The sequence below is a fragment of the Polypterus senegalus genome, chromosome 5 (genome assembly GCF_016835505.1).
Source record: "Polypterus senegalus isolate Bchr_013 chromosome 5, ASM1683550v1, whole genome shotgun sequence".
Classification (NCBI taxonomy): Eukaryota; Metazoa; Chordata; class Cladistia; order Polypteriformes; family Polypteridae; genus Polypterus; species Polypterus senegalus.
Window position 1 is genome coordinate 9,946,219 of NC_053158.1, and position 12,501 is coordinate 9,958,719.

Genomic DNA, 12,501 nt, shown 5'->3' on the forward strand with positions numbered 1-12,501 from the left:
GGTTTTTTGTCCCACGGTGTAGTGTGTTGCCAATTAATTCAGTCAACAACAGACCAGCAGCAGTCAGTCTCCCGGCTCCCACTAAGACTGAGCACAGTGGACTGAGAGGAGTCTGCACTCGGCACCTCACGAATGCCAGGACGGGGCAGACTTCATTGATGTCTGTCAGACAACAGCTTTGAACAGCAACTTGAAATTGCAATGCGTCAGTCTGTTGCATCCGCATTATCTATGCCAGGAAACTTGCCATCACAGAATGATGACAAGAAACTGGATGCAACAGTAAAAGCTGAAATGGCGGTGTTTCAGAGCATCGGCAAGCGCAGGCATTGTTTAGAACAAGTGTATCAGTATCTGATGATTGTGCCGCCTACTTCAGTGGAGGCAGAGCATGCTTTCTCAGCGGCTGGCGTACTCTGCACGAAGCTGCGCTCTTACCTTGACGACCACATGCTGGACACGTGCTTTCTACGCTCTTATTGCCGTAACTAACTAGATCAGGGGTGCCCACACTTTTTCGGTTTGCGAGCTACTTTTAAAATGACCAGGTCGAAATGATCTACCTACATTAAAAATTATATATATATATATATATATTATGGCAGTCGGCTGGACGCTCCTCCACACTATATTCAGGGGGAGCAGCCCTGGACAGTGCAATACCTCCTCCTGAACACTAGATGGCCGCCCCCTGGGCTGGAGTAGTGCCTCAGTTTCCCACACGGCTCCCTGGGAATTGGAGTTGGGTGCAGCCTTGTTGGGTCCCGCAGGTACTGCCAGGGGGTGCCAGACGCTAAAAATCATAGTTTGCTTGCAGGAGCGATATATTTGCGTTAATCCGATTCAGAGGCTGCGGGCCGAGGGCCCTCCTCACTTACACGCCAGCCTCCATTCAAGTCGCTCTACCTCTCGCCATGTGTTGGAGTGCACCTTGCCTCTGCTTAGCTCATGATTCCTGTTTGTTCAGCAGACATTATCATCTAGAGATTGTTAAGGAGTAACATTTGATGTTTTTGAGAGAGAGATCAGAGCTCCATGTGTTTTAGAGGGTAGCTGCTGATTGCTTGGCCAGAATTACATTTTTTTTTAATTTTTGATTGATTTTTAAAGTTTGTCCTATTTCAGTACTACATGGGCAGAGCCACGGGGGGCAGCTAGAAAATAAATTAAAGTATATTGCCCAAAAATAGCAAAAGGATCTTAAAGAGTAAACATTTAACCTGGGATGTTGAAAGGAAGCACTGAATTGCTTGATAGCCACGGGCAGAAAAAGCTCAGCAGAGGTTCTTCTTAGTACACCATGGAGGAATGAAAATAATTGTTTTCATCATAAAAGTTATCCCTTCACATCAGCTTGCGATGTTACCACTATAACCCTCAATAAATGAAGTCACATGATTATTTCTTAATGTTTTCCTTATTTGACTTATTTTCTTTTTAGGCATTATTTCTATGATCTCTAACAGCTAATTATTATATACCCACTGGGCACTTTATTAGGTACATCTTGCTAGTATTGGGTTGGACAAGGTGCTGGAAACGTTCCTTAGGGATTTTGGTCCATATTGACATGATATCATCACTCAGTTACTGCAGATTTGTCAGCTGCACATCCATGATGCCAATCCCCAGTTCCACCACATCCCAAAGGTGCTCTACTGGAATGAGATCTGGTGACTGTGGAGGCCATTTGAGTCTAGTGAACTCATTGTCATGTTCAACAAACCAGTTTGAGATGATCTGAGCTTTGTGATGTGGTGAGTTATCCTGCTGGAAGTGGCCATCAGAAGATGATGTTCATAAAGGAATGGACATGGTCAACAGCAATACTCTGGTAGGCTGTGGCATTTTAATATGCTCAGTTGGTACTAAGGGGCCCAAAGTGTACCACAAAAATATCCCCCACAGCATTACACCACCACCACTACCAGCCTGAACTGTTGATACAAGGCAGGATGGACCCCTGCTTTCATGTTGTTGACACCAAATTCTGACCCTACCATCTGAATGTCACAGCAGAAATTGAGACTCATCAGACCAGGCCACATTTTTCCAATCTTCTATTGTGCGATTTTGGTGAGCTCAGTTGCCTGTTCTTAGCTGACGAGAGTGGCACCCGCTGTGGTCTCCTGTTGCTGTAGCCCATCTGCTTTAAGGTTCGATGCGTTGTGTGTTCAGAGATGCTCTTCTGCATACCTCAGTTGTAACGAGTGTTTATTTAAGTTATTGTTGTCTTTCTATCATCTCAAACCAGTCAGGTCATTCTCCTCTCACCTCTGGCATCGACAATGCATTTTAACCCAGAGAACTGCCCCTCACTGGATATTTTCCCTTTTTCTGACCATTCTCTGTAAATCCAAGAGATGGTTGTGTATGATAATCCCAGTAGATCAGTTTCTGAAATACTCAGACCAGCCTGTCTGACACCAGCAACCTTGCCACTTTCAAAGTCACTTCAGTCATCTTTCTTTTTCTTAAGAGACAGGTAGTGATAGTTGAGGACTCAATCATTAGGGGGATTGAAGCGCAGAGAGAGAGAGAGAGTCTTGCACGGTGTGTTGCCTTCCGGGAGCATAGGAAGGAGACCTCCCTGGAAGGGTGGATAGGCTCTTGGCCAGAGCGGGGGTGGATCCAGTTGTCATTGTCCACGTTGGAACAAATGACATACATAAGGGTAGTCTGTCAGTTCTGCGTTCCAAATTCAAAGAGTTAGGTACCAAGCTGAGGAGCAGAACTGACAAGGTAGTCTTCTCCGAAGTTCTGCCTGTGCCACGCGCCAGTCCAGGTAAGATTGAGGAGATTAGAAGGCTTAACACGTGGCTAAATCCTTGGTGCAGGGTAGAAGGGTATAGGTTTATGGGGCATTGGGACTCCTTTTGGAACAGATGGGACCTGTTCTGCCGCCACGGGTTACATCTGAACCGGAGGGGCATCAATGTATTGGGGAGGTGTATGTGTAGGCTAGTCGAGGATTGTTTAAACTAGGGAATGGGGGGGCAGGGAGTTTAGGACAGGCCAGATTTAGATCTATACATGGAAGAACAAACAATGGTGTAGAAATAAAAATGCATAGTAATGTAAATTTTAAGCAAACACGTAAAGATAGAAGGATTAACACATTAAAAATAGCTTGCCTTAATGCTAGAAGTATCAAAAATAAGGTAAGTGAGTTGGAGTTGTATGTAGCAGAGCATAATTATGATATTATAGCAATAACGGAAACCTGGCTAAATAACAAAGATGGGGATGAGTGTAACATAGAGGGATACACATTTTTTAGGAAGGATAAACAGAACAGAAAAGGAGGTGGGGTTGCTGTTTATGCCAAACAGGTTTAAATGTAAGTCATCTTCAGTTGGATGATGAGCCCCATCTTAGTGAGGACATGTGGCTTCGCCTGGAAAATATTAGGGAAAAGGTCTCATTTTAGGAGTGTGTTATAGACCACCCAATTCAGACAGTAATTTCAACACACATCTTTTTAGTAATATCAAAAAGGCAAGTTTACAGAGGGATATTATAGTCATGGGGGACTTTAATTATCCAAATATTAACTGGGATAACCTTACAGATGGAGGAGCACAAGAGCAGGAGTTTTAGAAGTAATCAGCGACTGTTTTTAACACAGCATGTTAAAGCACCAACAAGGGGTGAAGCCTGTCTGGATTTAGTATTCTGTAATAATCAGGATAGAATTGAGGGTGTAGAGGTGATTGAACCACTAGGGTCAAGTGACCATAATGTAATACAATTCTCAGTATTTTGTAAGAGTACAGATGCAAAGACTAAAATTGTTAAGTTGAACTTTAGTAGGGCTAATTTTGAGCAGATGCGACAAAGTCTAAGTAGGATAGACTGGGATAAGCTTTTAAATGTGGAGACAGTCGAGGAGCAGTGGAACAGGTTTAAAATGTTTTACATGTAATGCAGGACAGATACATACCTAAATTTGGAAGTAATAGGAAACTAAAAAACTCCATGGATTAATAAAGATTTAAAAAAGAAGTTGCAAAGGAAAAAACTGCTGTATAAGGCATATAAGACTAATGACTGCAAAGAGAACCGTAGAGCGTATGAGAACATGAGGGCAACCATTAAGAAGGATATCAGAGGCTAAAAGACAGTTGGAGAGGAATATAGCAGATAAGGCGAAAGAAGACCCCAAGAGATTCTTTCAGTATTTTAGTAGTAAAAGAACAGTTAAGGAGGAGGTCAAGTTCATCAGGAATAGTAAAGGGAATTAAAAGATACAGACAATGAAATAGCAGATGCCCTAAACTTACATTTTTCTGAGGTGTTTACAAGTGAGCAAGTGGATAACCTCAGAGGTAAACAACTACTAAGGAGGTACTGAGGGATTTGGAAATTGTAGAGGGAGAAGTGCTGCTCAGATTAAATAAGATGAAATCAAACAAATCACCAGGCCCAGATAATATTTATCCTCGTGTTCTTAAGGAGGCTAGTGAGTACATATATAAACCCTTGACACATATTTTTAGGAAGTCACTGTGCACTGGAGAGATTCCAAAGGACTGGAAAATGGCAAATATCATCCCATTATATAAAAAGGGTGACAGGGCAGATCCAAGCAACTATAGGCCAGTAAGCTTAACAAGCATCACAGGAAAATTAATGGAAGGAATTATTAAGGATAAGATTGAGCAACACATGACAAGGACAGGAGTTATTCTGAACAGTCAGCATGGGTTCAGAAGGGGGAGGTCGTGTTTTACTAACATGTTGGAATTCTATGAGGAGGCAACAAAAGGATACGATCAAAGTGGAGCTTATGATATTATTTATCTGGACTTTCAGAAAGCATTTGATAAGGTGCCACATGAGAGGTTGGGCATCAAGTTAAAAGAAGTGGGAGTTCAGGGTGATGTTTTTAGATGGGTACAGAATTGGCTCAGGCACAGGAAGCAGAGGGTGATGGTGCGAGGAACCTCATCAGAACTGGCAGATGTTAAGAGTGGTGTTCCACAGAGGTCAGTGCTAGGGCCTGCTATTTTTAATATATATAAATGATTTAGATAGGAATATAAGTAACAAGCTGGTTAAGTTTGCAGATGATACCAAGATAGGTGGATTAGCAGATAATTTGGAATCCGTTATATCATTACAGAAGGACTTGGATAGCATACAGGCTTGGGCAGATTTGTGGCAGATGAAATTTAATGTCAGTAAATGTAAAGTATTACACATAGGAAGTAAAAATGTTAGGTTTGAATACACAATGGGCGGTCGGAAAATCGAGAGTACACCTTACACTCACCTAAAGGATTATTAGGACTAATAATAATAAAAAACCATACTAATACGGTGTTTGACCCCATTTCGCCCTCAGAACTGCCTTAATTCTACGTGGCATTGATTCAACAAGGTGCTGAAAGCATTCTTTAGAAATGTTGGCCCATATTGATAGGATAGCATCTTGCAGTTGATGGAGATTTGTGGGATGCACATCCAGGGCACGAAGCTCCCGTTCCACCACATCCCAAAGATGCTCTATTGGGTTGAGATCTGGTGACTGTGGGGGCCATTTTAGTACAGTAAATTCATTATCATGTTCAAGAAACCAATTTGAAATTATTCAAGCTTTGTGACATGGTGCATTATCCTGCTGGAAGTAGCCATCAGAGGATGGGTACATGGTGGTCATGAAGGGATGGACATGGTCAGAAACAATGCTCAGGTAGCCCGTGGCATTTAAACGATGCCCAATTGGAACTAAGGGGCCTAAAGTGTGCCAAGAAAACATCCCCACACCATTACACCACCACCACCAGCCTGCATAGTGGTAACAAGGCATGATGGATCCATGTTCTCATTCTGTTACGCCAAATTCTGACTCTACCATTTGAATGTCTCAACAGAAATCGAGACTCATCAGACCAGGAAACATTTTTCCAGTCTTCAACTGTCCAATTTTGGTGAGATTGTGCAAATTGTAGCCTCTTTTTCCTATTTGTAGTGGAGATGAGTGGTACCCGGTGGGGTCTTCTGCTGTTGTAGCCCATCCGCCTCAAGGTTGTGCGTGTTGTGGCTTCACAAATGCTTTGCTGCATACCTCGGTTGTAACGAGTGGTTATTTCAGTCAAAGTTGCTCTTCTATCAGCTTGAATCAGTCGGCCCATTCTCCTCTGACCTCTAGCATCAACAAGGCATTTTCGCCCACAGGACTGCCGCATACTGGATGTTTTTCCCTTTTCACACCATTCTTTGTAAACCCTAGAAATGGTTGTGCGTGAAAATCCCAGTAACTGAGCAGATTGTGAAATACTCAGACCGGCCCGTCTGGCACCAACAACCATGCCACGCTCCAAATTGCTTAAATCACCTTTCTTTGCCATTCTGACATTCAGTTCATTCAAATTGAACATGTGTTCCTAATAATCCTTTAGGTGAGTGTATGAGAAGGATTTAGAAGTCATAATGGACTCTAAGCTATCAACTTCCCAACAGTGTTCAGAAGCCATTAAGAAGGCTAACAGAATGTCAGGTTATATAGCGCCTTGACGTGTGGAGTACAAGTCACAGGAGGTTCTGCTTAACCTTTATAATGCACTGGTGAGGCCTCATCTTGAGTACTGTGTGCAGTTTTGGTCTCCAGGCTACAAAAAGGACATAGCAGCGCTAGAAAAGGTCCAGAGAAGAGTGACTGGGCTGATTCCAAGGCTACAGGGGTTGGATTATGAGGAAAGATTAAAAGAGCTGAGCCTTTACAGTTTAAGCAAAAGAAGATTAAGAGGAGACCTGACTGAAGTGTTTAAAATTATGAAGGGAATTAGTCCAGTGGATCGAGACGGTGATTTTAAAATTAGTTCATCAAGAACACAGGGATACAGTTGGAAACTTGTGAAGGGTAAATTTCGTACAAACGTTAGGAAGTTTTTCTTTACACAAAGAACGATAGACACTTGGAATAAGCTACCAAGTAGTGTGGTAGACAGTAAGACGTTAGGGACTTTCAAAACTCGACTTGATGTTTTCTTGGAGGAAACAAGTGGACAGGACTGGCGAGCTTTGTTGGGCTGAATGGCCTGTTCTCGTCTAGAGTGTTCTAATGTTCTCCATTCTGATACTCGGTTTGAACTTCAGCAGGTGGTCTTGACAATGTCTACATGCCGAAATGCATTAAGTTGTTTCCATGTGATTGGCTGATTAAATATTTACGTTAACAAGAAGTTGAACAGGTGTACCTAATAAAGTGGCCAGTGAGTGTAGGCAGGTACTCACACTGACCCTGTAGAACCAGCTGAGTGAAGAGCACCCTTGGGGGCTCGACATTGAGACCTTAAAAATTGTCTCCTTCGCCGAAAGCTAATTTCAAGGCCTGCACGCGATTTTTTAGCACCACATGCTCTTTCTGTGCTCAGTTTACCTGTCACAGCTCAGCAGCGTGTTTCTGAAAACATTTTATGTCAGCTGAGTAACAGTGAGAGGATATGCCTAATGTTGCTGTCTAAAATTTCTGATTGAGACATCCATCCATCCATTATCCAACCTGCTATATCCTAACTACAGGGTCACAGGGGTTTGCTGGAGCCAATCCCAGCCAGCACAGGGCACAAGGCAGGAACAAATCCCTGGGCAGGGCACCAGCCCACCGTAGGTCACACACACTAGGCACAATTTAGGATCGCCAATGCACCTAACCTGCATGTCTTTGGACTGTGGGAGGAAACCCACGCAAGCATGGGGAGAACATGCAAAATCCACACAGGGAGGACCGAGGAAGCAAACCCAGGTCTCCTAACTGCGAGGCAGCAGTGCTACCCACTGTGCCACCCCTGATTGAGACACTGAATGTCTTTTCCAGAAGTTAATTGGAAGGTTTAACTTTTTTTTTCAACAAATTCTGTGCACTGTCGTCAATTCTGAATCACAGAAGCACCAGCACATTCCTCTTTACTAACATGTAAATTGCTCTCACACCTGATTAATTTCTGAATTGAAAACACCTTGTCTTCAGTGCCTTCCTTGTTGCTTTATCTTTGTTCAGCTACTTGAAGTGTTAATTGCTGCGTTTCAAAGCGTTAACACCCAAAGTCTAGAAGAACTTATCTCATCTGACCTGACAGCTTTTATTGTCTAGAGTGTTAATATAAACTTTCATATTTCTATGCATATTAAACTCAAGAGCTGGGCCCCGAGTCTTGAACTGAAGCAGATGACTTTATTTCATTGATAAACTATTAATTAAAGCACTGGTTCCCAAACTCAATCCTGGAGACCCCCTATGTGTGCAGGTTTTTGTTCCAACCAACTCCCGTTTTTCACTGGACTCTTAGCCTAATTAAGTGAGTCGTTATTTCATCATTTCTGTGTTTTGGAGTCAATGTAGAAATTACAAACTAAGTTTGGTAGATTTTTATTAAAATGCAATAAGCAGTTATATGGGGAATAGTAGTTATTTTTTTTAAGTCATTAACAGTATTTTCAACCTAATTTTCAGTCTGCTTTTTCAGGTGTTCTGGTTATTTAATTAATTATTTACTAATTAGCAGGTCTGACATTGAAGTCGTTGCTGTTTTCATCATCCTTGGTGTCTGCTATGCTTTTTGTTAATTGTCACTTTTCTGGATTAAATAAAGGGAGCAAACTACACAGGAAAAGGAGAAAATAACAGGAAAATAACAAAAGAGAGTTAAGCATTTATAGCTTTAGAAAAAAAATTGAAATATTTCTAAATCTACTCTCTATATATAAAATCTAAAAGTGCAACGATTTTGTGCAATGATTTTATGTGACTTTTTATATGACATTTTCTTGTCATGCTTGAAATCGGGCTTATTTTAAAACCTACATATATACTCAGCAAAAAAAGAAATGTCCTCTGACTTTCAACTGTTTTTACTTTCAGTAAACTTAATGTGTAAATATTTGTATGAACACTAAAAGAGTCAACACCATAAGACATAAACTAAAAATGTTTCACAATGTGTCCTTGAATGAAGGGAGGCTCAAAATCAAAAGTACCAGTCAGTATGTGGTGTGGCCAACAGCTGCTTGAAGTACTGCAGTGCATCTCCTCCTCATGGACTGGACCAGATTTGTCAGTTCTTGCTGTGAGATGTTACCCCACTCTTCCACCAAGGCACCTGCAAGTTCCTGGACATTTCTGGGGGGAATGGCCCTAGCCCTCACCCTGCGATCCAACAGGTCCCAGACGTGCTCAATTCCTTCGACGATAAACACGAATCCGTCCATCACCCCTGGTGAGACAAAACCGTGACTCATCAGTGAAGAGCACTTTTTGCCACTCCTGTCTGGTCCAGCAAAGGTGGGTTTGTGCCCATAGGCGGCGTTGTTGCTGGTGATGTCTGGAAAGGACCTGCCTTACAACAGGCCTACAAGCCCTCAGTCCAGCCTCTCTCAGCCTATTGCGGACAGTCTGAGCACTGATGGAGGGATTGTGTGTTCCTGGTGTGACTCGGGCAGTTGTTGTGGCCATCCTGTACCTGTCACGCAGGTGTGATATTCGGATGTACCGATCCTGTGCAGGTGTTGTTACACGTGGTCTTCCACTGCGAGGATGATCAGCTGTCCTTCCTGTCTCCCTGTAGCGCTGTCTTAGGTGTCTCACAGTGCGGACATGGCAATTTATTGCCCTAGCCACATCAGCAGTCCTCATGCCTCCCTGCAGCATGCCTAATGCACGCTTCACGCAGATGAGCAGGGACCTTGGGCATCTTTCTTTGGGTGTTTTTCACAGTTGGTAGACAAGTCTCTTTAGTGTCCTGCGTTTTAGAACTGTGACCTTAAATGCCTACTTTCTGTAAGCTGTTAAGGTCTTAACGACCATTCCACAGGTGCATGTTAATTAATTGATTATGGTTAATTGAACATGCATGGAAAACATTGTTTAAACCCTTTACAATGAAGATCTGTAAAGTTATTTGGATTTTTAAAACATTATTGTTGAAATACACAGTCCTGAACAAGGGCGTTTCTTTTTGCTGAGTATATATGTTTGGTATCATTCTTTTCAGAATTTATCGAATTTTAATGTGATGTTGTTAGATTTTCAGATTCTTATTCTGTTTTTAAATTATAAACTAAAATATCAAGAACTCACATCTCGCCTAGACGAGACTTTATGCCAACAGGTTTAACCACGCCGGAAATAAAAGACAAAGAGTAGATGACAAAGACAAGTACTGTAGAGGCTTTTAAATGTTCGAAATGCAGATCATGTGGTACGGCAGCAGCAGCAAGCCAGAAGCTGATCGAGCAAAGAGGAGATAAAATAAAAACTGTACTGCATGTGTTTCCCATTGTATCACCGTTCAAGAGGGGGTTTCAGAGGAGTGACCGCGTCTCCAGCGGCAGAGATGTGAAGTGGCTGGCGCATAGCGCAGCCCACAGGGGTTGGCTAGCGAAGCGAGCAGGGGGCGAACCACATAGTGTCTTATAAATGTAAAACCCATTGTGTTTTTCTGAATGCAGAGTAATAGAACAGTAAAAAAAAAGACCAGCTAATTAAATGAGATCAGTTGTTATCGATTATTATCACAGATTGTAAATCTGGTTGGAACAAAAACCTGCAGCCACAGTCGGTCATCAGGATCGAGTTTGGGAACCACTGAATTAGAGCATTAAATTGTGTTCAAATAGAAGCTCCCCTCAATTACCTGGACCTCTGCTCATACACATTTACAGACATGGACAAATTTGTTTGTCCCCCTAAAGTCAGGGCCATCTTAATGCATGGGCACACTGGGCAGTTTGCTTGGTGGCCTCACGAGCATGGGGCCCCCATGCCAATCTATGCATGTTGTGACTTGCTGTCAATAAATAAATACTATACTTCATCTTCTTCTTCTTTTGGCTGCTCGCGTTAGGGGTTGCCACAGCGGACCATCCTCTTCCATTCCTGTCCTCTGCATCTTGTTCTGTTACACCCATCACCTGCGTGTTCTCTCTCACCACATCCATAAACCTGCTCTTAGGCCTTCCCCTTCTCCTCTTCCCTGGCAGCTCTATCTTTAGCACCCTTCTCCCAATATACCCAGCATTAATCCACTGCACATGTTTAAACCAACGCAATCTCGCCTCTCTGACTTTGTCTCCCAACCATCCAACTTGAGCTGACCCTCTAATGTCCTCATTTCTAATCCTGTCCATCCTCGTCACACCCAATGCAAATCTTAACTCTGCCACCTCCAGCTCTGTCTCCTGTGCCACCGTCTCCAACCCATATAACATAGCTGCTCTCACTACCGTCCTGTAGGCCTTCCCTTTCACTCTTGCTGATACCCGTCTGTCACAAATCACTCCTGACACTCTTCTCCACTCACTACACCCTGCCTGCACTCTCTTTTTCACCTCTCTACCACAATCCCCATTACTCTGTACTGTTGATCTCAAGTATTTAAACTCATCCACCTTCATCAACTCTACTCCCTCATCCTCACCATTCAACTGACCTCCCTCTCATTTACACACATGTATTCTTTCTTGTTCCTACTGACCTTCATTCCTCTCCTCTCTAGAGCATACCTCCACCTCTCCAGGGTCTCCTCAACCTGCTCCCTACTATTGCTACAGATCACAATGTCAGCAAACTTCACAGTCCACGGGGACTCCTGTCTAATCTCATCTGTCAACCTGTCAATCACCATTGCAAATAAGAAAGGGCTCAGAGCCGATCCCTGATGTAATCCCACCTCCACATTGAATGCATCCGTCACTCCTACTGCAGACCTCATCACAGTCACACTTCCCTCATACATATCCTGTACAACTCTTACACACTTCTCTGCCACTCCAGACTTCCTCATACAATACCACAACATCTCTCGAGGCACCCTGTCATATGCTTTCTCCAGGTCCAGAAAGACGCAATGCAACTCCTTCTGGCCTTCTCTAAACTTCTCCATCAAAATCCTCAGAGCAACCGTCACATTTGTGCTGTTCTTTCTTGGCATGAAACCATACTGCTGCTTCACTAATCATCACCTCCGTTCTTAACTAGCTTCCACTACTCTTTCCCATAACTTCATGCTGTGGCTCATCAATTTTATCTCCCTGTAGTTACTGCAGTCCAGAACATCCCCCTTATTCTTAAATATCGGCACCAGTACACTTCTTCTCCACTTCTCAGGCATCCTCTCACTTTTCAAGATTCCATTAAACAATCTGGTTAAAACTCCACTGCCATCTCTCCTAAACACTTCCATGCTTCCACGGGCATGTCATCTGGACCAACGGCCTTTTCATTTTTCATCCTCTTCATAGCTGTCCTTACTTCCTCCTTGCTAATCCGTTGCACTTCCTGATTCACTATCTCCACATCATCCAAACTTCTGTCTTCATTCATCAGCCTCTCAAAGTACTCTTTCCATCTGCTCAACACACTCTCCTCACTTGTGAGTACGTTTCCGTCTTTATCCTTTATCACTCTAACCTGCTGCACATCTTTCCCAGCTCGGTCCCTCTGTCTCGCCCATCGGTCCTTTACTCCCTCCTTAGTGTCCAACCTCTCATACAACTCAT